A 26,028-nucleotide genomic window follows, 5' to 3' on the forward strand; every position below is an offset into this window, starting at 1 on the left:
TATAAAAACATTAATTTTTTTGTGTACATACTCTCCCCATTTTTTCCTATTTTTTAATAGTTGTACTATCGCTACACTATCAGAGCATGTAACTACTGCATATTACACTCACTCTAGAGCTTGGCCATCCTGTGTTGATGTAACTCTTGTCATTTTGGTTATCAGACTAGACATCTGTGGTTATATGAAGTACCTTTTCTAGCCAACCTTGAGAAAAAACTCCAAGACAATACTCCCTGTCCCTCTCCAGTATGTTGATGGTTTTTCTGTGTCCTTTTATATTTGAAAGTCCATTTTGCTGGATATAAAATTCTTGGCTTATACTTTCTTTTTTTGTTTTCTTTAATACATTTTTCATTTCCTTCCAGCATTAAGCATTACTATCAAAAAGTGTGATGAAAAATTGTGTAGATTTTATGATGCCAGAGGTGTTTATTGTTTTTGTTTTTGTTTTTCTTTTTCTGAAAGACCAATTTTTTATTAGAATGTCTTGATGTTGTCAAAAACTGTTTCGGCAACATGGAAATTCAAACCTTTTATTTCAGGAAAGTTTTTATTTCCAGAAGTTTACTTGAATTACAGTTTAGTGATTGTCTTGTTCTATTTTTCTTCCCTACTCAAGGACTTTACTGTCTGAATGTTGGCAGGTTTTATTGTCATTTTCTTAGTATCTTTTGACTTTTTTTTTTGTCTTTTTGCCATTTCTTGGGCCCCTCCCAGGGCATACGGAGGTTCTCAGACTAGGGGTCTAATCGGAGCCATAGCTGCCGGCCTATGCCAGAGCCACAGCAATGCGGGATCCAAGCCACGTCTGCAACCTACACCACAACTCATGGCAATGCCAGATCCTTAACCCACTGAGCAAGGCCAGGGATAGAACCCACAACCTCATGGTTCCTAGTCGAATTCGTTAATCACTGAGCCACAACAGGAACTCCAGTATCTTTTGATTTTTTGATTTGTTTTTTGAGGTTATCTTTATTTTTTTATTTTTTAATTTTTTTTTTGTCTTTTGTTGTTGTTGTTGTTGTTGTTGCTATTTCTTGGGCTGCTCCCACGCATATGGAGGTTGCCAGGCTAGGGGTTGAATCAGAGCTGTAGCCACCGGCCTACGCCAGAGCCACAGCAACGCAGGATCCGAGCCGCGTCTGCAACCTACACCACAGCTCACAGCAACGCCGGATCGTTAACCCACTGAGCAAGGGCAGGGAGCGAACCCGCAACCTCATGGTTCCTAGTCGGATTCCTTAACCACTGCGCCATGACGGGAACTCCTGAGGTTATCTTTAGAGCATACTTTCAGTGTCTCTAGAGAATGTATTACAGTTGACCTTGAAAAACCAAGGGGTTAATTCACTTATGATATATAGTCAGCCCCTTGGTATTCACAGTTTCTCCTCATCTGCAGATCTGCAAATTCAATCAATCACAGACTATATAGCTCTGTAGTATTTACTATTGAAAAATATTCTTGAATAACTTGACCCAGGTAGTTCAAACCTGTGTTGTTTAAGGGCAACTATATTCTCTTTTGTCTCACTACTATTTTGTATGGGGATTGACCCAATACTTTCTTGTTTTCCATTTTTATTAGAAAGTTGTTTTCCTGGACTTTTAAAACTAGAAAACATTCTAACATCTCAGAATTTCTGGGTTTGTTTCTTTTTTTTACTCTCTCTCATCTCTCTCTCTGTCTCTCTTTTTTTTTTTTTTTGTAGTGATATAAAAATATATGGCAGCTTATTTTCTGTGACTGCCTGCTCTACTCACTTCCAAAATTTTGGTAAAACTTTCTTTTTACTTCATTTTTAATATTCCTGCCTTGTTCAATTTTCTTTTCACTTACACCATTCTTCCTTTACAGAGGGCAGATTTTTGATGCTTATAGGAACAAAATTGGTCCAGACCCTTTGGTCCATCTCACCTTCAGCCCTTTGTGTTCATCTGCTATTAAAGCTTGCTGCCCTGCCACACCCCATGCTAGCTCCATCTCTGCGTGCTTTCCACTAAACTGGTGTTCTCCTCTTTTTAGATGCATCTGATGCTATAATGTCAATTCCTTCTTTTTCCTTTCACACCGATGCTGATACAATGGAAGCATTGTTTCCATCCACCAAAGATTTTGCATTCATAAGAATTCCTTGCCACCTAAATGTTTTGTAAATGTTATCCATTATTTTTATTAAGCTATTTAATTATTTTTTATCTCACTTATTCTAGTATATTAGTTTCCTGTTGTTGATATAACAAATGACAACAAGCTCAATGGCTTCAAACAACACCAATACATTGTGTTTGAGTTTTGAATGTCACAAGTCAAAATTCAGTTTCACTGGGCTAAGACCAAGGTGTTAGCATGGCTGTATTCCTTGTCAGAGCTTTCAGGGACAATCCATTTCCTTGCCTTTTCCACCCGCCAGAGGCTGCCCACATTCCTTGGCTCACGGGCACCTTCCCCATCTTCAAAGCTAGCAGTGTAGCCCCTTTATATCTGACTCTGACTCTGACACTCCTGTTTCTCTCCTTTCTTTGTGATTATATTGAACCCAGAGGATAATCTCCCATCTCAACATCCTGAGCTTCATCATATTTGCAAAATATCTTTTGTCAAAAAGTAATATATTAATAAGTTTGGGTGATTAGGACACAGATATCTTTGAGGAAACCATTATTATTTTGTCTACCACAGTGCATTCTCAGTGAGATTTAAAAAGATGCTGCCACCATCTCCCAGAATCCTCTCCTAAACTATTATATATTTCCACCATAACAAGTTTTACTATTGTTGGAATTTTGAAAGAAGATGAATTTAGAATATTATAGTTCTATCATGCCTACCTTCCACTAAAATTATTGTCTGACTTAGGATGTGCTACTTTATGATATGTTACACCAGAAAGCATTTTAAACAAATATAAGAGGAGTAAGATGCTAGATATCCTTGGTGTGTGTATGTGTGTGTGTGTGTGTGTGTGTGTGTTTATGAATCCTCTACTGTAACTTGGCAAGGTGCCTTACAATAAATAGATATATTTAAATGAAGGATGGTTTAAATTTTGCAAATAATTAAATCATAAAAGTAAAAAAATTCATTAGTCCATCTGCATGTGGATTATAGACAAGTAGAAATGGAAAAACCATACCTTCCATGTATGGTCTGAATTACTCTTCTGAAGAAGGATGTGGAAGTCATTCAGGCTTGCACATTCTTTAATTTCTTTTATTAAGGCCTGCACAAAATCAGTGTAGCTAGAAGGCAATACACAGGCTTCCAGAAACTACAAAGTGTCACAGCTGGTTCCAATTACTTCACTACAGTGTGACCATATGCACAAATGTTCAGCTTTCTGTTTAAGTTCATGAATTAAAAAAAAAAAAAAATCCTTATAACGATTTGAGAAATGCTGTGCTTTGTTCATACATTTGTTTCTGCTAAGTTTTAACCTATTAGTTATGGTCAAATGTATGGATAAAATCTTTCAAATAAAACAAAGAATCTCAGCTGACAGACAGATATCTTTTTAACTTTAACATACAATGCAATTGCTTTTTAAAAGTTCATTTCCTAGAACAAATATGTTTCAAGAAACCTGGACTTTTAAGATAATCATTTAGCAACAAAATGAAGCAATCTTATATTAAACTAAGACTAATGTGATGTGACATTTCTGACTCCAGTGACTTTTCTCAAATCATAGGTTTTCTATTCAATACATCATATTGAACTAAAGATAAAAAAATCAGATGCCGAGTTGACCTTTTTAATAGCAATCTGAGGTTAAAAATCACACCTTTTCATACTCTTTACTTGATGTTCAAAGTAGGTTTTTAATACTATAGTTGTCTCAGTTAATTTATATCTCTGACTTTTTGTTTTGAATCAATACGCTTAGGCTCCATTTACATTATCTCTAGTAATGGCTGAAATGTAGCAGCCTGGTTAAAAAGGCCTTCACTAACATTGAAACTTATTATTTAGTAGGTTATCTTAATAAAATATGCCTTATTTTACTTTAAGTGGGAATATAGCGACTTCAGTTTAGGAATATGTATCAACTATAAGCTAGTGACAAAATTATAATAAAATGCATTTTCTGAATAGCTAAATGGAATTATGATTAAGTAAAGGAAAAATTATGTGCTATGTTGAAAATAGAATGTCTACCAAATTTAAGAAACAATGAGAATAAGGACAGAGAGTTTGTCTATATAGGTTGGAAGTCCCACAGTCTCCCTGTCTTATAAGTATTTACCATTTAAACAAATGTGTTTTTCTGAAAAAAAGTATTTAATTAGGTATTTGAGGGCATAAATTGTAGCTGTGATTCTATTTTACAGAAATAGTAGTAGATGGATACTGTTTAGTGTTCCCAATACTAATTATGATTTATTAGTTTGCAAAGTCTGAAAAGGGAGAGATGTTAATAATCAGGCCTTCTTTCCAGACATATTTTAGTTACTATTAATTTGGAGACCAGGAAGTGAAAATAAATTACTGGAAGGCAAATGGATTCCCATTTGTGTGGTTTAGGCTTTTTCCATTTGCATAGTTTCAATCAGCCTAAAAGAACATATTAAAAATCTTCCTTTTTGTATAAAATTTATTAAACTGGATGAAGCATATTTATCAAAGTCCCAATATCTAAATTTTATTAGAACATTTCACTGACCTTTCACTCTTGAGAGAAAATGAGATTAGCTGTCCAAATGGCACTAACCTGTTCTAGGAATTCTACTTTAAAGGATTTTGACCATCGACTTGCACCGTGTTCTAGAATTCTGATGGAACCTACTTCTCTGATTTACTTAGTATTTAGAGTACAAATTCATTTAGATGTAGTGGACACAATGTCATTTGCAATGCTGGAAAAGTTTTCTGCATTTTTCTCTAATACATTGAATTGCTTTAAATTTTCATAACTAAAGGGCAATCTCACCTAAAACAAATCTCACATTCCTCCAGCTATGTGATTCTATGATCTGTAAAACTCAATGCAACTCTGAAAGCTGAAAAGGCCTTTCAATCATCAACTGAATCTTTCCTTATGCAACAGAACTGTGAACATTAATGATCTATTTAAAATTCACTGTCAGAAATATTTTAGGTTGACAGAAAAACACCTAATATTTCATTCTGGTATATTTCAGTAATAGATGATGACTCAACTTCAAATTATGTGTCGAGCACAATATTTAATATTCTTCTGGGACGATCATTTCAAATTATAAATCAAAATCCAAATAAACAACAGTGCTTCACTTGAAAATCATAAATAACTGCCAAATATCAATGAATGGCTTATTACACAAATGTCAAATATTGATAGATGGGGTGACTTGCACATTTGTTATTGCTCTTTTCAAATTTGTTCCTGCTTAGAAGTCTCTCAATGTGATCAATAAGCATCTTAATAAGGAGGCCAAGATCTTCGGGAAAGATATTTTCTTTTTTCACTATCACTATGTTTTCTACATTCCTTGTTATAAAGGTTTCTATTTCCTCTTTGTGATATGCTTCAGAGACTTATACTACTTATATCCTAAAGGGGAAAAAAAAATGTTGGAATGGCTATCAATGTAACTCTGGGGTTCATGGGGGAGTGAAGTTACCTGTATAACATTTGTCCCTTCTCACTATTAAGGCAAGGCCCCATTTAAACTGATTGGAACAAAATATCTTCAGCTTCTCCACAGCTGTTCTGTCCTTGCATTTCACTATATGCAGAGGGTATTTATGTTTACGTTCTGGGGGAAAAAAATTACCCTATTTGGAAAGAGAAGACCTCAGCATTAGAATTAGCGAAGTGTCCAGTCTGTGCAGTGTCAGTCTTCCTCACTTCATTCTGATTAACTTTCATCATGTTGTCACTGAACAAATCAAATAGTTATTTGTATGAGGTAAAATAGTATTAGGAGTATAGGAAAAGTAGCATTATTATAAAATACTTTAATATTTCATATAAAGCTCAGAAAGGAGCATCTCTTTCTCTCCCTCCCTCCCCGTGTGTGTGTTGGCTCTCTAAAATATTCAGAAATGAGCCATCCTGAATTCATAAAGAAGAGCATGAAGAAGAAATTCAGGAAGGGTAGGAAACATTCCACACCTGTGCTCCCAAATTACAGATGCATGTTGATATATCTATTCACCTTTGTTAAAATTTAGTTTCACCCAAGTAACCATAATCTTTTTGAGTGTGCACAGTAACAACCTGCACCATTATTCAGGTTAATAAATTCCCTATTTAAGACGTTGTTTTCGGATGGTGGTAAAAACTTAGCTAGCCAAGCTTCTCTGTAAGATTCTCAGAGCTAAGGCTGGCAGTCCATGAGCCAACTTAGAAAGCAACAAGAAAGGGAGTTCCCATTGTGGCTCAGCGGAAGCGAATCTGACTAGTATCCATGAGGATGCAGGTTCAAACCCTGGCTTTGCTCAGTGGGTTGGCGATCAGTCGTTGCCATGAGCTGTGGTGTTGATCGCAGACAGGGCTCCTATTCCACGTGGCTGGGGCTGGGGCATAGGCTGGCAGCTGCAGCTCCGATTCAACCCCTAGCTTGGGAATTTCCATATGCCATGGGTGTGGCCCTGGAAAGCAAAAAAATTAAAAAAAAAAAAAGAAAGCAACAAGAACAGCTTGCTGCTTGAGTGAACTTCCACAGCAATTTTGTTTTTCTAGTCTACCTCTGAGAGTATGTATTTGAATACGGGGTATGTGCTGAATTCACAGTCCTATTTTCTTTTCCACATTGGGGAACACATGTCCTCTACAGGCTACTTATTGGAGGGAAAAGGCCTTTGGGGTACATCTAAAATAATTATGTATACAGAGAGGAAGTGTGGAGGTTTGGGATAGATTCTCATACTAATATTTAGTATTAATAACCCTGAGGATACATAATTTGAATGTGATATAATTAAACTTCTAGAACAGTTGGGGTTTCTAGCTTTCTTTTTTTTTTTTAACTTTGAGCTCTATTAAGCATCTGAGAGCAGAATCAATAACTATGTTTAAAATTTTCCCTACTGCAAAAAAACTTCTCATTTTAGGAAATTTCTTTCCTCAGGCCAATTCCCCCAAAAAAAGCCACAGAAGGGGATTTTCTCCTGGAATAAAAAAATCATTAATAGGCATTAACTTGCCCTGACCCAATCTCAGGATGGATTGTCACTTTTAAATATACAAAAACGTGCTTTAACTCAACCCAGGATTTTCAGGGTTGATGAGGTCTGGTCTTAACCACAGCTCTGTAGGTCAAGGGTTACTGCAGTAATTAAGATAGTTCTGAGGAGAATAGGAGAGCAGAAGGAATAATTATGTTTCCAATTGAGCCTAAGAGCAGAATTCAAGGCACTTTGGCTGGTATACGCCATAGCAAACTCAATACCAGAGATTTCCTCCATGGACAAATCTATGATCTAGAGCCTCAAACTTAAAAGGAGTTAGACAGGTGAATCACAGCTACAGTTCCACACCTGTTAAATTGACGAGATGGTCTTTTTCTGTTCATTCTAGTGAAACGGTATTGAGATGGGAAAGTGCAAATGCAATCTGTTTGACATCTGTGCTTTAGAAAACTTTAATTTTATAAATAGAAAAGAGATAATTCCTTTCACCTGGACTCAGTAGCTAATGTCAAAAATCTTGATTCAGTAATTAAGCAACGGCTTAAAATTAAATACCTGTGAGCTCCCTTGCAGTTCTTATTTTAACATACATTCCTATTTGTTTTTCTTCTTCCTTTTACTCCTCCTCTTAGTTCTCCTTCCTCTCCCTGCACTGCTGCTGTTGCTTTCCCTCTCCTCCCCCTCAGATGCCAAAGGAGAAAGGGATATGAGGGAAATTACACAGAAGTATAATCGTTTTTAGCTTTTATGGTCCCAAGCATTCCTCTGCTGATGGCAGCATAACTAATCTTTACCTTTGCCTTCCCATGCCCTCCCTGTCTCTGTGTTACTGTGCCCTTTTTCTTATAAGGCCACCAGCCAATGGATTTAGTACCCACCCTAAATCTAGGATGATGTCATCTTGAGATCCTTAACGTAAACCTGCAATGACCTTATTTCCAGATAAGGTCACATTCACAGATACTGGGGGTTAGGACTTGGACACAGTTTTTTGGTTTTTTTTTTGTTTGTTTGTTTGTTTTCATGTCAGCAGGCAGGAACACAATTCAACACAAAATAGTAATAACAAAATACTAAAAGATAAGGCTTTTTCTAAGTGCTATTTTACTAGTTATGTTTTTATTTATCCTGTAACAGTTCTCATATCTTAAACACCAGTAGCTACATTAAACAGAACCAGCCAGAGAAATGCACTTTGTACATACTTTACCAGCAGATTCAAGGAGAAAAAAAAATGACTAGAGCAGGGAGACAAAAACCCCAGAGCTTAGATGCTCTTCTTAACCCCTGATACAAAAAGCGTACATGGATAAATTCTTGGAAATCTCAGAAATAAAATACACATGATATATTGTCAGAAATAAATATTTATTATTTATATATTCCCACCTTAGTCTGCAAAGTATTTGAAACATCTTATAAAAATAAAGTGATACCATAAGCTTAAGTGAAAAAAAATTAAAAATTAAAAATCAGAACATGAGATGTTTAATTATAATTAGAAAGTCAAGAATGGGAAAAATAATGTGCCGATCATGTACGTGTTTGTCTCATGACCATAAACACCACATGATTATTTTTGAATACTCAATTAGTGTTCAGATTTATAGCAATAAAAAGAATCAGCATAATTAGTTATCAAACTCTTCAACATGTAGAAGAAAATACTATTTTTCCTCCATCATGTAGTTATTTGAGTGGACATTATATAGAGAGGCACAGAGCAAATTTTTCAAAAAATTTTTCCATAGAAAGCAGAAAAAAAATGTATTCCAAAAGATGGCAGAATTGAAATCATCCTGGAAATATACTAAATATACTAATTGCTAAAATTCTGTTAGGACAGATATTCCCTACTGTTCCCCTACTGACTGTCCTGCTGGAGTCTTATTGTCTTGTATCAGTTCTTAAACTGATGCCCAACAGTTCACAACTGATTCAGCTGTGAACAGGCAGGAGCCATCTTCACACCCACAGGTTCCAAGGAGAGAGTAACTTATTTCTCAGAAAAACAGCACTTTTGACCCAAGAAGAGTACCTAAATGCTTTACAGAGTCAGTACAGTTTAGGTTAAATAGGCACATAACTCATCAAAGTGTTAAAAAAAAATAAATAAATAAAGGTGATAGGAAAAAAATAGTGCACTGCAGAAAAAGATATTCAAATGAATGTTTAAGGCAAGCTGGTAGCCAAAATAGGCTCAAGGAGTGTGGTCTGGGTATGGAGGTGATTTTGCAACTGAGGGGAATTTTCTTCATCATCTCAGTCACTGCATACTAGAGAGCAGGTCTTCTTCCTCCAAGGCCAACAATGCTTGTGGTACTAGATGGTTTCATTTCTCAACTGTGTTCCAAAGAGAGGTGGAGTTGGGCCAGAATTGCAATCAGCAAAAGAAATAGCAGTAAACTGAACAGGTCACCAACATGATAATGATAATGACCTGGCTGAGACCCTTAGGGATGAACCAGGGTACCGAGAAGCCACTGAAGTCTTAGAACATGCTCCTCCCAATGAGGCACTGTGAGGCCCTTATACACCATGGTTGCTATAGGAGCTGCCAACCCTGTCATACACCTCACTTTGGTCGATTTTTCAAAAATTTTAAAAGTGAATACAGTAATAGTGCTCACATGTCAGGGTTTTCCAACATAAGTTTAGAAAGGCAAAAAGGAAGTGTCAAAATCCGGCTAAGAAAAGATATGAATCTAAATGGAACTGAGGTAACTTTTTCAGACTTAATCCAATGTGCTTGAACTATCCAGAAGAGAATGTGACTTTGTATCTTTCCAACTCATTCATAAACAGCCTTTTCATCCTTTTGGCCTTTGGAGGGTATCGTTTTGAGATAGCAGTACTCACCAATGAAGGCAATAAAGTCTACTAGTGTATTGGTTTCCTGTTGCTGCTGCAGCAATTTATGACAAATTCATGTTTATTATCTAACAGTTTCTGTAGGTGGTGGGTTTCTTTAGGTGTGGGTATCTCATTGCTTTAAAAGTCAAGTGAGCTAGGCAAATTCCTCTGCTTAGTCTCACAATGTTGAAATCTAGGTGTCAGCAGGACTATGCCCCCCTCTGGAGGCTCTATGTAAGAATCCATTTCCTGGCTTTTGCAGGGTATTATAAAATTTGGTTTCACGTAGCTGTAGGACTGTCTGTAAGGCTTGTCCTCAAAGACAGCAGTAGTGGGTAAGTCCTCATGACTCTATTCTCCTGCCTCTTCTGTTTATAAAGGGCCCAACTGATAGCCTAGAATGACTTCCTTAATTTAAAGTCAGTTGATTAGCAACCTTAAGTCCTTATGCAAAGTCCCCTTTGTCACAGAAGGAAGGTAACACTCACAGGTATAGCACCAGGGGATGAAGATCATGGGGACCAAAATCCTGCCTACCATACTAATCTTATACTGTTGGCTTAATAATAGAGCATATGCTTTGGGAACCGGGTGAATAGAAGATGAGTTTGTAAACCTCCATGGAAATTGAAAAGCTTAATCTGTTTTCCTTCACAATTCTGCAACTAGCAAAATACCTAAAAGCAAAGCCGGTATCTTTTTCAAGAGCTTCCTTTTTTCTTTCTCTCCTTCTCCTTTCTCTTTCTCTCCTTCCTTCCTCCCCCCCCCCATCTTTCTTTCTTTCCTTCTTTTCTCTAATTCAACATGTGAATAATCAACTTGAGCTCCTCAAATTTTACTCAGTGGTACATGAATAATATGGTTTTAGCCTGGACAAATGTTAATATCATTTCAATAGTTAACCATTACAACTCTAGAAAAGCCTCAATGCTTTCAAAATAGTTATTTTGGGCAACATGGCTTTCCATACTCCCATCAAACTGAATTAGTTAGAGTATGTCATATATTAATGAACAAATAATCTGCTTTATATAAGATAGACAGCAATTGAACTTTGGTAAACAGTTGCCAAAAGTTGATATGTAAGCTTTAAAATAATCAGTATCAAGCTAATGTTTTTAAGAGCATCATTATTTTATACTGGCTTTTTATCAAGGCATTAAATTGTTTGATTTTCTTTGCAGTATTTGAATGACCATGTAAATCCCTCCAACAATATTATATTATTTCCTAATCCAGTTCTTTACTTGTGTGCATATTAAATTGTTTCTTTTTATTTTCAAATGTAGACTATATTAAATTTCATTTTCATTTTTAAGCATTTTTTCCTTTTAATATTTTTTATTCTTTACTCATAATGCATTTGAAGATATGAGATTACTGTCTCCAAGTGGAATGAGAGAGACTTTCTAGCTATTTTTCAAATAGAAACCTATCAATATTATCATCAGTGATATAGGAGAATCATCAATTCCACTATATTACATAAATACATCATTATTTTTTGAAGTTTTTCCAATTTTGAAAAAAAAATCTTTGTTTAAATATGTGAAATTTTATGTTCCTACTCTTTAATCTTTAATCTTGTTTTCTCTCCCTTTCCTTTTTTTTTTCTTTTTATGGCTGTACTTGGGACATAGGGAAGTTCCTGGGATTGTAGGGGTGGAATTGGAGCTGCAGCTGCTGGCCTACCACAGCCACAGAAATGCCAGAACTAGGCCACTTCTATGACCTAAGCTATAGCTTGCAGCAATGCTGGATCCTTAACCCGCTGAGGAAGGCCAGGGATAAAACCCACATCCTCACGGACACTGTGTCGGGTTCTTAAACTGCTAAGCCACAACGGAAACTTTCAAAATCTGGATTCTGAGAATGGAGATTAAAAATAGATGGTTTCCTTGGGGAATTATATATAAATATCTTCCCTAGACTAAAAATAGTTATGCAACCTAAAGGAAATTGGTCAATTCAGGCTTAAAAATGACTAAATTGAACAATCTTTGTCACAGTCTGATTCTTTAAAGAACTATTCTTTATATAAAAAAAGATACACTTTTTTTTTTTTTCAAACCTTGACCTACACAATGATGTTGGAAAAAAATGAGATAATGAAAAGCCATTGATTTATATTATGGAAAGAATCACATAAAATTTTGCTGTTATTAACATTTGTTTTAAATTTAGCTAAAATAAAATTATTACCTAAGGATTTCTTTGCTCCTCTGCTTGATTTAAACCTAATAAGCCTAACTTTTTTCCATTTGTTTATTTTCCTCTCAACATCATAAAATATCTAAAGAGTAATTTTTATAACAAGCGAAAATAAAAATATTGCTTTTTCATTAATTCATTCATTTCTACCAACTTTTTTCTACATTTAACATATAAAGACAAGTTGATTTATTAACAATTATAAAATATTAAATAAATATTTTGAAGTATTTTTAAACTATCACTCTTGGTATATTCATCATTTATTTCTATAAAGTCAAGCATGGATGGTTATCCTGGATTTTTTTTTTAATTTTTACTTCAGAATAATTTTAGATTTACAGAAAATTTGAAATGTACCACAAATAATTCCTATGTACTGAACACTCAGTTTCTGTTCTTGTTAACAATTTATATTAGAATGGCACATTTAGAAGTAATAAATCAATATTGATAAATTATTAACTAGAGTCCATACTTTATTTACATTTATTTAGTTTTTATCTAGTGTCCTTTTTCTGTTCCAAGATCTCATCTAGCTTACCACTGTATCTTTAGGCAACCTTATATCCTTGGACTCCACTTGATTTAGACAGTTTCTCAGACTTTCCTTGCTTTTTATAACCTTGATATTTTTGAGGAGTATTAAGGAGGTAGAATATTCTTACAGAATGCTCATCATTTGTTATTTGTCTAACGCTTTTTCTTATAATGAAACTGGGGATATGGGCTCTGGGGTGAAAGACCACAGAAGCAAAGTACCAAAATACCATTACATCATACCAAGGTTGCATATTATAAAATCATTTCTCATGATTTGATGTTAAGATCGATCACCTGACTGAAGTAATTTTTGTCAGTTTTCTCCATTGCAAAGTTACTCCTCTTTTCTTTTCACACTCGACTCATTAGAAGGATGTCTCTATGAGCATCCCACATTTAAGAGGTATTAGTTAATACTCTACCTCTGTGAGAGTAGAGTATCTACAGAAATTATTTGGAATTCTTCTGCAAGGGAAATTTGTCTCTTTTCCCTCTCTTATTCACTTATTTCTTTATATTTGTTTAGATTCATGGATTTTTTTTATACTCTGGGCTATAATCCAACACCAGTTTACTTCTTTTGTTGCACAAATGGTTCTTGGGCCATTGAGAAGTCCTTCATTACACAGTTGGCATCTGTGCATCTCTGACATATCCCATAATGTGAGGGTTCTTTTTTTTTTTTTTTGAGTACTTCCTTTCCTTTGGGCTCTATGAGATAGTCTGGGCCATCTTCTATATTATCTATCCTAGCTCTAGATGCAGGCATTTCTCCAAGCAGCTCTAGTTCCTTTTACTAAAGAATGATATTGGAAACCATGAGCCAACTGCTAGGTGCCCTGGGGGTATTTTTAATATCTAAGCCTGCATTATAGGCAAAAACTCTTAAGACCATTCTCTTATGTGTGTCTTTAAGCCCCTAAAGTGTCCCTCTGATGCATGTTTCCAGCTCAAAGCAAATACAGGATGATAGCCCATAAGCCTGTGACACTGGCTTCATGATCTCCTAACATTGCCAGTCGTGAATATATATTGTTGCATCAAGTTTACAATGTCCCAATGTTGTCCTCTTCCTATTCTGAACCATAACATGGATCATGAAAGGCACCAATTATTATAATGAAGAGCTAAGATTGCTGATTAAATATCTTACTCTCTCAGCTGTCCCTCAGGTACCTCCCTCTGGCGCCAGATACCAGAATATCCACAACTTCCAGTCCTGGCCAAACCCACAGCTGAATCACTTACAAACCCACAGTATATTATATTCTATTGAGCAAAAATTGAGCATGTGCCTTGTTCCAGACACCATTCTAAATACTTTGAATACAGTGTTGTACACAAAAGAGAAAGCCCCTATGCCCTACACCATTCTAATGCTGAATCTAGGAAAAAACAAGTAAAAAGGCAATTAAGAGAATTTCAATGAGTGAGAAATAACATTAAGACCATAAAACAAAGATGTCTTTTATATGTTCAGTAAAGATGACATTTTCACTGAGACCTGAGTGACAGAAAGTATTCAACCAAATAAAAATGTTACAGATAAGAATTCTAGGAAATAAGCAGAGCAAGTATAAATAAGTAGAACAAGATTGATGTATTATAGAAACAGATTAAAGGCCAGTGGGACCATCTAGTTATAGAAGTGAAAAGTGACACAAATGGGCAGTTCAGTAGGAAGGGGAGGACTTGTGACTTTCAGGAAGTTTGGATTCTATTCTAAAAGTGAACAAACACCAGTAGATGGTATTAAAGAGGGATAAACTGACTTAATCTGGTGCTGCATGGTAAGAAGAGTATAAGAGGACAAATTTGTAGCTTCCATTTTATCTAGTTCTTATGACATACCCTATACTATCTTAATGAGTTTTCACATATCTTTTAAGTCATTACTTGAAATCACATGAGGAGGTAGGTATTAATAATTCCATTTACATTCTAGGAAATTGAGGCTCAAAGACATTAAGAAAAGAAATGAAGACCACCTAGCTAATAAACAGTAAAACCAACATTTAACCCTGCTAAATTAACAGCTATTCTATATATTCTAAGAACCATGTGATGAAGCAAGTTTAGAAGAACTATAATATATGAAAGAAATACTAAGGAAAGAAAATATCTAAGGTGTGTTTTCAGATAATATTAAGGTGACATTGGCTGGTTGTACCCATAATAATTTAATTCTGCCCTCAGTTAAAACAGCTTTACTGACAAAGCCTTTAAGAGGAATGTTTGCAGGAGGGAGGCAAAATAACAAATTGTTGTTCACTAGAAAATAAGCTACACTGGGCCAGACAAAGTCTGGAACCAAGCATCAGAGTTAATCACACTCTTCTAACTAGAGACAGAGTGATAGCCATTTTCTGGTTCCAGTTCTTAGAGTTGCCTACATTATGCCTTTTGGGGTAAATACTTTGTAGTAGCCTTTCTAGACTTTATAGGAGGAAAAGAGAGGATAGACATTATGTCCATGTGCACTCTTTCATTTTCTTTGAAAATTGTACTCTTAGATGATGTGGTGCAGTCACTATGGCGCTCCTTCAGGGTGGAGGCTGTTGTCTTTAATGCTGACTCGGCATTGGGGCTTGGCTTAAACTTGAACTTCCCATAGAGTTCAGTACACTTGGTAGATTAATATTGCACATTAACATATTGAAGACTCCAAGATCCTTGCAGGAAAGACATCTGCTAAATTTCTTTAACCTATCACTATCTTTTTAAAAAAAATTTTTTTTGATAATGGGAATGTTTTCTTTTCTACATTGCATCTACTAACATTCTATAGGAAGGGAGTACTATGTACCTACATTGAGAAATCTTGGTCTTGCATCAGTGAGAACAAAACCTACAGTGTTGTTGCTTGAAGTTACAGATAATCAGGTTTAATAATGCCTTTGCCAGCCATTGCTGACTTTGGACAGAAAGATAGATGCCATGATTTTACTTTCCCAGAGTAAAGTTATTACTTCTTGATGTTATGAGAAATCTGATAAATATAGCATGAACTCTGATTCAACTGCCAGAATTTACTGTCTTAAGTAAGTGTTGGAAGGAACAACAGGAGTGTGGTCACTGTAAGTTCTCTGTCACAATAGGGAATGAAGTGGCTTTTGCTCTGGGATATGAAGCTGACTCCTCAGAGAATTGGGGAGAGGTAATGGCAGGCCCAGGGAAGATGGAAAGTAGTGAGCTCACCCCAAACTTAGGATGGTGCAGATACCAGTGAAAACAAAATGTGTGACATACTGGAAAAGTGTAACAAATTTAATTACAAGAAACTGATAGCCATCTTACCATGATGATAATGATTATCTGATGTGGGTTTTGTACAGAAATTTAATTATTCAATTATTGAATTTCCCTTGCAGAATAATACCACATGGAGCTGACAGCTGTATCTAGAAATATCTTCACTTTGACACAGTAATGTCAAAAATAGTGAGTCACATGTCCTCTTACCTCATCTAAACAAAAGACTCATATCCAAAGTTGATTTACATTTAAAATATTAAATAAATTAGGGAGTATTTTTCTGTCTGAGAAAAAATAGTCTTTTTCATATGAAAGAAGAATTTAGAGAAGACTGTGGACTTGTACTAAAAGTTCAGATTCTATTTATTTTCCTGTTGGAGAAGGTATTTTTTTTTTCAAAATAAAGATTGTAGATTTATACATATCTTATAAAGATAAATGCAAAAAATAAATTTTCTCTGAAAATTCTCTGTTCATCCTTTCTCCATCCTTATATCCTATTTCTCCATCCTTCTCTGATAACAAAGTATTATGTGAAGTATATGCCTATAACACCAAAGTATATGGTTAAGATCTCTGTTTGATTATAATTTGCTAATGATTTATGTCAAAGTACAGGGTGAGTGACTTTGAACAATTTTGCAGGATTCCTTGCCCTGAAGTTGAAATTTAATGTTATTTGTTGACCATTTTGCAAAAAACTGTGGCAATTCTTAGCTTACGACATGCATAATTCTTGGAATAGTATCTTGAGACAGGAGGGAAAAGGATAGGACACAGCGCTAGATAATGAAGAGGGGGTTGAGATGTGATAAAGACTGGCTGGAACCAGCTGAAACCAAGGTTGCTTTGAGAATAGTCCAGTCATCGACCTTTAGCTCATTCTTTTTGATACTAAAAATTACCCCCGACATTACACTGTGACAGTTCTGAGGACGACAATAAGAGGCCAAAAAGTAGTCAGTGACCCAATTCCTGAGAAATCTCCACCTTACTTCAAAATAGCAAGAATATTCCTCTCACTCAGCCTATGAAATTACCTAGCCCATGAAAACCTGGGACCTTGTGTCCCTGGGCTGCTCTCACTTTCTGAGAGCATTGCATTCTGCCTATGGAATGTGTATCTCTCTAAATAAACCTGCTTTCCCTTTACTCTGGCTCGCTCTAAATTCTTTCCTGTGTGAGGTCAAGGGCCCTCACTTGATGTCCCATCTTAAGGATTCTTGCAGGTCCCAGGACATGACATTTCCCCACTCCTGCAGCAATTTGACACTCAATTAAGTACATTTTATTTAGATTTTCTAGATTCAATAAGACCTTCTCGAAATGAGGGATCAATATCTTTATTTTCAAAAGTACCATCTTTAAGTAAACTGTGCCACACACACATGCCTTCAACAGCACATCTGCTATAGTGGTTCTGAATGATATATTGATATTTACTTGTTTTCCACAAGATCCTCTCTTTATATCTATATGTAGATATGCATATTGATAGATGTACACTTATTTACATTTATATCTGTGCATATATTTTTTCAGGAAATAAGTGAACTTAACTGATGACTTTTTTAACAGATACTTATAGAATAATTATTAAGCAACCATTTCATATAAGTATTGTTTGAGATACTGAATGTTAATAAAGAAGCTTGTGGATGAGTTAAGTGAGTTGATCTTTAATAAAATACTCAGAAACTTTGAAGTGCTGTGTATGGAGAAAAAAGAGCTCTCTGAAATCAAGAATTTTAGTTGCAGTCAAATATTAAAAATTAAAAGTGATGGAAGAAGAGGCAGAGTAACAGTAGCAAAAGATTTATATAAGAAGACACAAATAATTTTATTTATATTCCTATCTAAATATTTGAAAGCTTTCCACATTAAAATGTGGTTCCAGGGTGGGCCAAAGAAAAATAACCAAATGTCACAGACGTATTTGAAATAGCATATCTTTCTATATTAGGAAATGGTCTTGAACACATGCTTATACTAAGAAGTCGATTGTGATTTGGAGTTTACATTAGTTGTACAACCAGAAAGTTGTGGAATTTTCAAGCTGCAAAGCTATGAAAAAGCTGAGTGAAACAATGAGCTATAAAGGATATTGTGTGAGAAAAGAAACAGACCCTAAATCCTCACCGCTTTGCTCCATTGGGATAAGCCTTGAGCTAACACAATGAAACCGTAAGTTTAATGCCTTTGGAGTTCTGTTCATTTTTCCATACTCCATGGGCACAAATTTTTCCCCTTTCTCTACGTACTCATTTTAGAGACCCATGTTATCTGTCACAATAGGAACCAGACAAGAGAAATTATGATAAACCTAGAATAATCTTGTTTCAGCAGTTGTACCATTTTATACAAGTTGTACCATTTCATATTATACACTTTTTTTTCTCTTTACAAAGAATATCAGGATAGATTCTGAGAAAATATTGTTGATATTTGAAATTCTAAATATCAATTTGTTTTACTTTTTTAAATGTTGTATTTGTCCTACAGTTTTATTTTACAAACATCTTTGGTTTCTGTTTTTGGTTTTCATAAGAATGTAAAACATTTTAAAAAGGAATTCTTGGTTTGATATTATTTTTATACTAAAAGTAAACATGCATTGGTCATATTTTATCACTATACTGTATGCTCTAGGATTAAATCAAACAGGACTAATGTCTCTGCACTTTTGAAAACAATATTAAAAGAGCATTAATTCACTCAACTGATACTTATTATGTCCTTTCAATCCCAGAGACTGCATTAGTTTCTAGTTATTTAGTAATAAACCTAGGCAGGCATAGACTTCCTTGTCTTCAAAGAGCTTACAGTCTAATTGATGAGAAAGATATTTAAACAAAACAAAACAAAATCTATAAAAAGAGCCACAATGTGAAATTGTTGAAAATATACCAAAGGAAGTTCTTGGATGTTATGTGTTAAGATAGACTATTTTGACATGTAGCCATTCTCTTTATGTACAATGTGTTTCATTAAATCTGAATAAGCACAAACCCAGTTATAGCATAAAAATATTACAAATACTTAGGAAGATTATGTATTCCATGTGCCACTTGATTATCTCAAATTAAGGCTTTTGAAATATTAAAGATGATCAAATATTAACATCATGTTGGCACCTATTCTGAAGTTTCTAAGGGTACACAAAAAAGGACATACATGCTTACTTTGTAATCCAAACTTCATTTTACAGCAGAGAACTGCATTGACTTCCTGTATGCATTCAAACACAATTAAGGTGTTGCTTGCAACCTGTAAAGCTTTATTGTCTGAGGCTTCCTTACCTGAGGGACCACTTATCTGCTTTTCACAAAGCAAACTTTGGAGCAGTTCTGCTGGCACTTCCCTGCGTTAATTCTGAGGGGCTGATGAGCCAGCACCATTCATGGAGAACTTCTTAAATTCTGGTGTTCCTGTTTCTCTGCCATTATGACCCAATTGATATCATCAAATCTAAGAAAACACGGCACTGCTGTTTAAATGACACTCGTAAACAAAGAAGGAAGTTTTTTTCACTCAGTTTTATCTTTGATAGATGGCATCTCACCTATCTCTAAACACTGATGTGCAGTCAGTATATTTAATATTATTTATTAAGATATACTATTTAATTTGAGAAGCTTTAAACAGTTATTTCAAAAAAAACTCAAAACACAGTAATATAGAAATTTGGCAATAATAAACTCATACCAGTCTTAGAAAATAAGAAATGCTAATTTCATCTAAAAATCATGATTTCCTGAAAGGTGCTTTGAGTAACTTCTAAAAATAAGTGAATATAAGTAACTATAATGAAGAGATAACTTAGGTATTTTTAAAGACATAAAAATATTGATACTAAACAAACTCATTGTTCTAATGAATCTGAAATATTTAACAGGGAATTCTGAAGTTATATTTTTAAAAATTTTATATTATTTTATTTGATAAGACTGCCTCAAGCATTTTACGTCAAGTCCACTAACAAGAAGGAAATCGAGACTTCTTTTTAAATAGTATAGAAATTGGTATAGGTGTGTTTTATTCTTCCAATTGTTTCTATTAAATCACTGTCTTTCTGTGTTTCTGTTTATCAGAAAGTTGTAAGAATGCACAACACCATTTTGAATTTTAATTGTGTTACTCTAGTAAAAAATACCCTATATAAGTTGTCCATAATGAACAGCAAAAAATATTATTTCTATGTCGTTTCGGGTTTTTTTTTTTTTTTTTTTTGGCCACACACCTGGCATACAGAAATCTCTGGGCCAAGGGTTGAACACATGCCACAGCAGTGAACCATGCCAGATTCCTAATCCACTGAGCCACCATGGAACTCCTCTATGTCCTTTTAAATATTTAGAAACACATGTATACCGCAGTATTTCAGTGGAGTGTTTTAATTGATTTAATTAATTTTCTTCTCCATAATTTTGATGACTCTCAGGATGTTAATTCATGAATATCATCATTGTCCACTTTCTAAAACTCACATTGGTGTAATGCATCCTGGGCTACTCTTCTCTTTTGCTAACGGAAACATCATCTTTATAGAGGAGTAACTAAGGTTTCCAGACTACAGAAAAAAAATGTCAATTTTGGTTTGGTAGGAAAGATTTACCTCTATACTTAATTACCTTCACCATCTCTGCTTTCTCTCCTGAACACAATCAATTTATTTCATGTCCATGGTTATTGCTTTCAGTACAGTGAAGCATGACAGACTGAAATGAAACACTAGGAACAAAAATGTAAAGGAGGTCAGACAAATAAAGAATATAAATGATAGATGGCCACACACAGAAGATGTGTAATGATATTTGTATTTTAGGATTGTTGCCTCAATTCATGACTTGGCTATACCCATAAAAATTATTAAATCTATTTATAATGCAGCCCAAGAAATAGACATTGAAATTTTGCCAAAGGGAAACTAATTCCTCTATGGAGAGACTGGATACATGGTATCAAAATTGCTGCTTGAAAGTTGGAGGAGAGATCTAGTGTCTTCAATTCTCCTCTGTGCCAATAGTTTGGTTCAAAAGTTGGCAGGAATCTATCATTTAAAGCCTGGTCCATCAGAATTAGATTGTGACCCTTAAGGGGAGCCATCCCAGAATGATATATACTGAAAAGATGTTTTAACACTTTAGGAAGATCCATCTGTTGGGTAGTAGATTAATTTTAAGAGAGCCAAAATGGTGGGGAGGAACCTGTTAGGTGGAGATAACAACTACGAAGATTTTTTTAGGGAGTTCCCGTCGTGGCGCAGTGGTTAACAATCCGACTAGGAACCATGAGGTTGCGGGTTCAGTCCCTGCCCTTGCTCAGTGGGTTAATGATCCAGTGTTGCCGTGAGCTGTGGTGTAGGTTGCAGACGCGGCTCGGATCCCGCGTTGCTGTGGCTCTGGCGTAGGCTGGTGGCTACAGCTCCGATTGGACCCCTAGCCTGGGAACCTCCATATGCCGAGGGAGTGGCCCAAGAAATAGCAAAAAATGACCAAAAAAAAATAAAAAAAAGATTTTTTAAAATGATGATGCATTGAACTATAATAACGATAATAACATCAGCACACACTGTGAATATGTTGCTTTTTGTCTTCATTTTACTGATGTATAAGTGGAGGTACAGAGGAGTTAAATAACTTACCCCTAATTATACTGCTAGCAAGGCATAGAGTCAGGATTTAAACACAGAGAGTCTGAGTCTGGGTCCCTCCATATGATCCTGTTTCTAAGATTGAAGGTGGTGATACATGGTAGATTCAAGTGAAATTTGTATGTAGGACTGATAGAAATTGGTCACTAAAAGAATGCAATATGTGAGGGAGAACCAGAGATCTAGAGATGTGGGAATCACATCTACTGTGCAACTAATACTGTGGAAAAGAAATAGAGAATATGTGTAGATTATAAAAACACTATATCTGAAAATGGTACACTAGGAAATCCCTAGATTTAAAGTATGCAGGAAGTAAAGGAGCTTATGATGTTGATTGATGCAGAAACAGCAATGTCATAGATACCCAGGCCAGATAAGCTTTCAAGAAGGGTGCTGTCAAGAGAACCAAATTCCAGAGAAAGTGTAATAAAGACACAGTGAAGGCTGCCCACTGCTTTTTGATTTACTAGTAAGGAGGTCATTGGTGACCATGAAAAGAGTGATTTCTGGGTGGGAGAGACCTGATATAATTAAGTCTACACTTAATTAGATCTAGTGTAGCATTGAAACTGAACTTTATGATGTTTATCTTGGAGAGGAGGAGGCTGGGAAAGGAGGGTTGAAATTATAGCTTGGAGTATAGACTAAAAAAAGGTATCACCTAAGAAAAGAAACAAAATTTGTTGGGGGGAGAGAAGGAAATATCAAGAGAGAGGAGGAAAGGATTGATTAAGTGATATATTGAAAAAGAAGGTAAAAATAGATATAAAAAACAGAAAATAACTGGTAAAGGATGATACACTGAAGGATCCAAAGTAAACATGTCTCCAGAATTATTTGAGGAGCTTGCATTGCTCAAATTTATACCATATGGGATTGGTCACACTGCGTCTCTTCTCTCAGCGATTTATTACTTTAGAAAAATAAGTTCCTTTCCTTTTCAGTCTTTGTACTATGTCACTTTGATGTCTCTACACAAGGACTGTACTAACAGATATTTTTTTGTGCAGAAAATGACACCAATTCCCGTTTCTATATATAAGTGTGTGAATATATGGGATTATATGAAAAGGATTTGAGTCACGAAAGTTAGGATAAGGTGTTGCATTTTTTTTGACATATCCTTTAAAAATAATAATTACTTGAAGTCTGTTTCCAGAGTTATAATGGTTTGAGCCACACTGTCTTCTAAATGCTCAAATTTGGTATGCAGCTTTATGACAGGAAGTTGGCCTTCAGAGCAGGAATGTATGTAAACAAAGAAATGTGGCTCACAGGAAGGTTCAGTTAAAATCAGATCCCTGAGGCAGCTCCCACTCTGAGCTTCTTTCTGTATCTTAATTATTTGCAGATGCTTCTCATGAAGCAAGAGATGAAACCCAATATTTAACCTCCCCAAAACTCCCAAAGCAGTTCACGGTCAGCTCAGAGTGTCAACCAGCTAAACCAAACAACGAGAAGGAAGTAAGTGATTTCACGCCATCCTGCTTCAAGATGTACAAAGTACCTTTTACTCCCTTAGGAATCAATCCTCAACACTGAACCTTGAAAAGAGGGACTCAAAAAGTCAAATCATACAACCGCCTGGAATCATCACTCCAAACACAAAGGGTTAAAAGTAATAGTTTTTTGGTCCTTTGACATTATTATAACATCACATGCCTGCTGAGCATCAAATGCCATTATCTTGCCAGAAGTGCACAGCTCTGCCTTTCTTGGCTGTAAAAATGCTAAGATGCCAGGGGCTACAAATTGTCTTATATAAAGTCATGGAAACTTTATAAAGTAAAAAAGATGAAGAAGAAGAAAAAAAGACATTTTGGTCCATCTAAGAAAGTATGTCTGCATGAGTGAAAACAAAAAATTTCCTGATTCCTACAATGTTGTCTAATACAAAGAAGTAACCCTATTCGTCTAGAAATTAGGGGCTGTTTTCTTTTCCACAAGCTAAGCAATTAGGGGAAGTCACAAGAAGGTAAAACCGATATTACATTCTGGGAAAATGCAAGTCGTACTGCTTTGTGTGAATGGAACTGTAGAGAAATAAATTATGGGAGAATAGTCTCTGAAAGGCCTGGCAGAGAGGCCAAGGTCAAGGACCTTCCCCATCAGCTCCCACTTTCCAAGGAGTATGGGAGATGAGTCCTAGAAGTGTCCAAAGGCCATGGAATTAACCTTCAGACAGATGCAATTAGGGCCTGGGGTCTTGCTGAGGCTGCCCAAGAGGCCACCTGCATTCTGGAGTTCTTCTAGGAGACCACACATAAACTCTCAAGGACCTGTCAGTGCCTAAGGGTCCCTGCTTTGACTTTGCTAGAACAGTGGTAGAACAGTGGGCCTGGGTAGTGACTGGCTGGAGAGGCAGGTATGAAGGTTGCAGCTGTCAGGTGAGAAAGAATCTGTATATTTGCTTTCTCCTCCTCCTCTCGCCAGTACCTGAGAAGCTGCCATTAAGACAAGTGAGTAAGAAGTATGACAGCCACATCAAACCCACCCCCATCTGGTAGCCATTAGAACTTCAGTTCATACTCAAGTGGGGGAAAGGAAAGGACTTCTAAGAAGATGAAATAAAGTTTTTAAATTAGCAAAGATGAGTCTAGAGATCACGAAGAGAGTGAATAACTGAAAGTGGATGAGAAGCAATGAAACTGGGTCAGAGGGTTTATTAACTAATGCAGTTTTTAGCCAGCAAGAATATGAGCTTGAATTTTGTAAAGATGTGGGTAGTCACTGAAAAAAAAAATTGTTTTGTGTTTACAACATGATCAAGAGAGGTTGCTCAATATACTTATTACATATGACAGCTCAGTTTTGGAGTGAATGTATTAGATTTAAATTATTGTGGAATCTCATTTTCATGTTTCCTGTTTACTGACATTGAAAATAGTAAGTTCTTTATCCACAGGTAGGTAATACATTTCTATGTCTGGATATTTCTCAAATCTTTTGAGAAAAAATATGGTTATTATTTTTTAAAGAAAAATTTGTTGCCTTTCTCACTGTTAACTCATTCAAAACTCCTAGACTCTTTCGGTTTGTTGACAGTTATGAACTCACACTCTAACTTTCCCATCTACAAATTTATCTCTATTTCCACATGCACTTGCTTAATGTATTTGCTTAGTGAATGCATGCGTGCACGCATACACACACACACACACACACACACACACACACATATGCACATTCTCTTTTTCTCATTCTCATCTCACAGATGTACACAGGTTTAATTCTAGCTATACTTTGTAGTGTCATGGTCCTTATATTGCAATAGAGGAAAAAATATACATGGCATCATGTCACCTGACTACAGTCAAGGGTAACCTGGACTGGCTTCAGGTGCCATTTTACCATGAGAAAAAAACCTACCACAAGAAGCTTGGCAGTTACTACTTCTTCACTGAGAAGAGGTCTGTCTTTATCTAAGCTTAGTTTTATAAAAATAGGTATTTTTTTCCACCATTAGGGTAAGTTTTTGAAACAAGTAGAACATTTAAGAGTGTATATTGACCAATCAAATGTAGGCTATAGAACCCGGGGAGGTTTTATAGGGAGCGCTCATATACGGATCAATGGCTCCATAATTCCTTTGGAGATAATCAAAACTAGGGACATAGTTATGTCAACAAAGCTTAACCTCAAAGGTTTGATTTGGTTTAAATGATTAAAATGTCAAAATAGCATTTATTATTTTAGTTCCTTTCCTAAAAGAAAATTATTATTTCACTTCTACTATGCTTTAAATTTCACTGTGCCTATAATTATTATCTAAAATTATATTTTACTTTTTCCATGTGATAAATATAAAATATTTAATTTTACCAATGCCAAAACTTTCTCTTTTTGGTAACATGTAAATGTACTTTTTTTCCTTAATTTGATTTCTTTTTTTTAACTTTAACAGATATTTTCAAATTGCCCTTTATTTTTTTTTTTACCTTAGTCTTTTTTTTTAAATTTCCCCAATACATTATTTTTTTCCCCTACTGTACAGCATGGTGACCCAGTTACACATACATGTATACATTCTTTTTTCTTGAGGGTAAGTTTTTATTAGAAACCATTTCATAATAATGTAGACTTTTGAGTATTTCCATCTCCTCTGACAAAATTATGCTAAATAGCAGACTTGCTAGGCTTGGAGAAGGGTAAGATTGTATATAGAGTTGGAGGGGGTAAAACGTAAATTATATGAAAAAGGCAAAATATGCAAAAAGGTAAATATGAAAAAGAGCCTGTGAGATGGAACAGAACCATTGAGTTATTCTAGCATTCTATGTCCAAAACAGCCCATGCTGTTGAAACTGAGGCCTAGAGAGAAATTACTTTCCTGGGATCAGCCAATTAGATGCACAGTGAAGTCTCCTCCTATATTTGTTGTTTTTCT

The 26,028-nt window shown here is 35.4% G+C and overlaps 1 pseudogene; it reads right to left on the reverse strand.

The window, feature by feature from the left end:
• Nucleotides 1-9,385: 9,385 nt before the first annotated feature.
• LOC125137462 (V-type proton ATPase subunit e 1-like) lies at nucleotides 9,386-9,663 on the reverse strand (annotated as a pseudogene).
• Between the last annotated feature and the right edge of the window lie 16,365 nt (nucleotides 9,664-26,028).

The sequence above is a fragment of the Phacochoerus africanus genome, chromosome 10 (genome assembly GCF_016906955.1).
Source record: "Phacochoerus africanus isolate WHEZ1 chromosome 10, ROS_Pafr_v1, whole genome shotgun sequence".
NCBI classification, from domain to species: domain Eukaryota; kingdom Metazoa; phylum Chordata; class Mammalia; order Artiodactyla; family Suidae; genus Phacochoerus; species Phacochoerus africanus.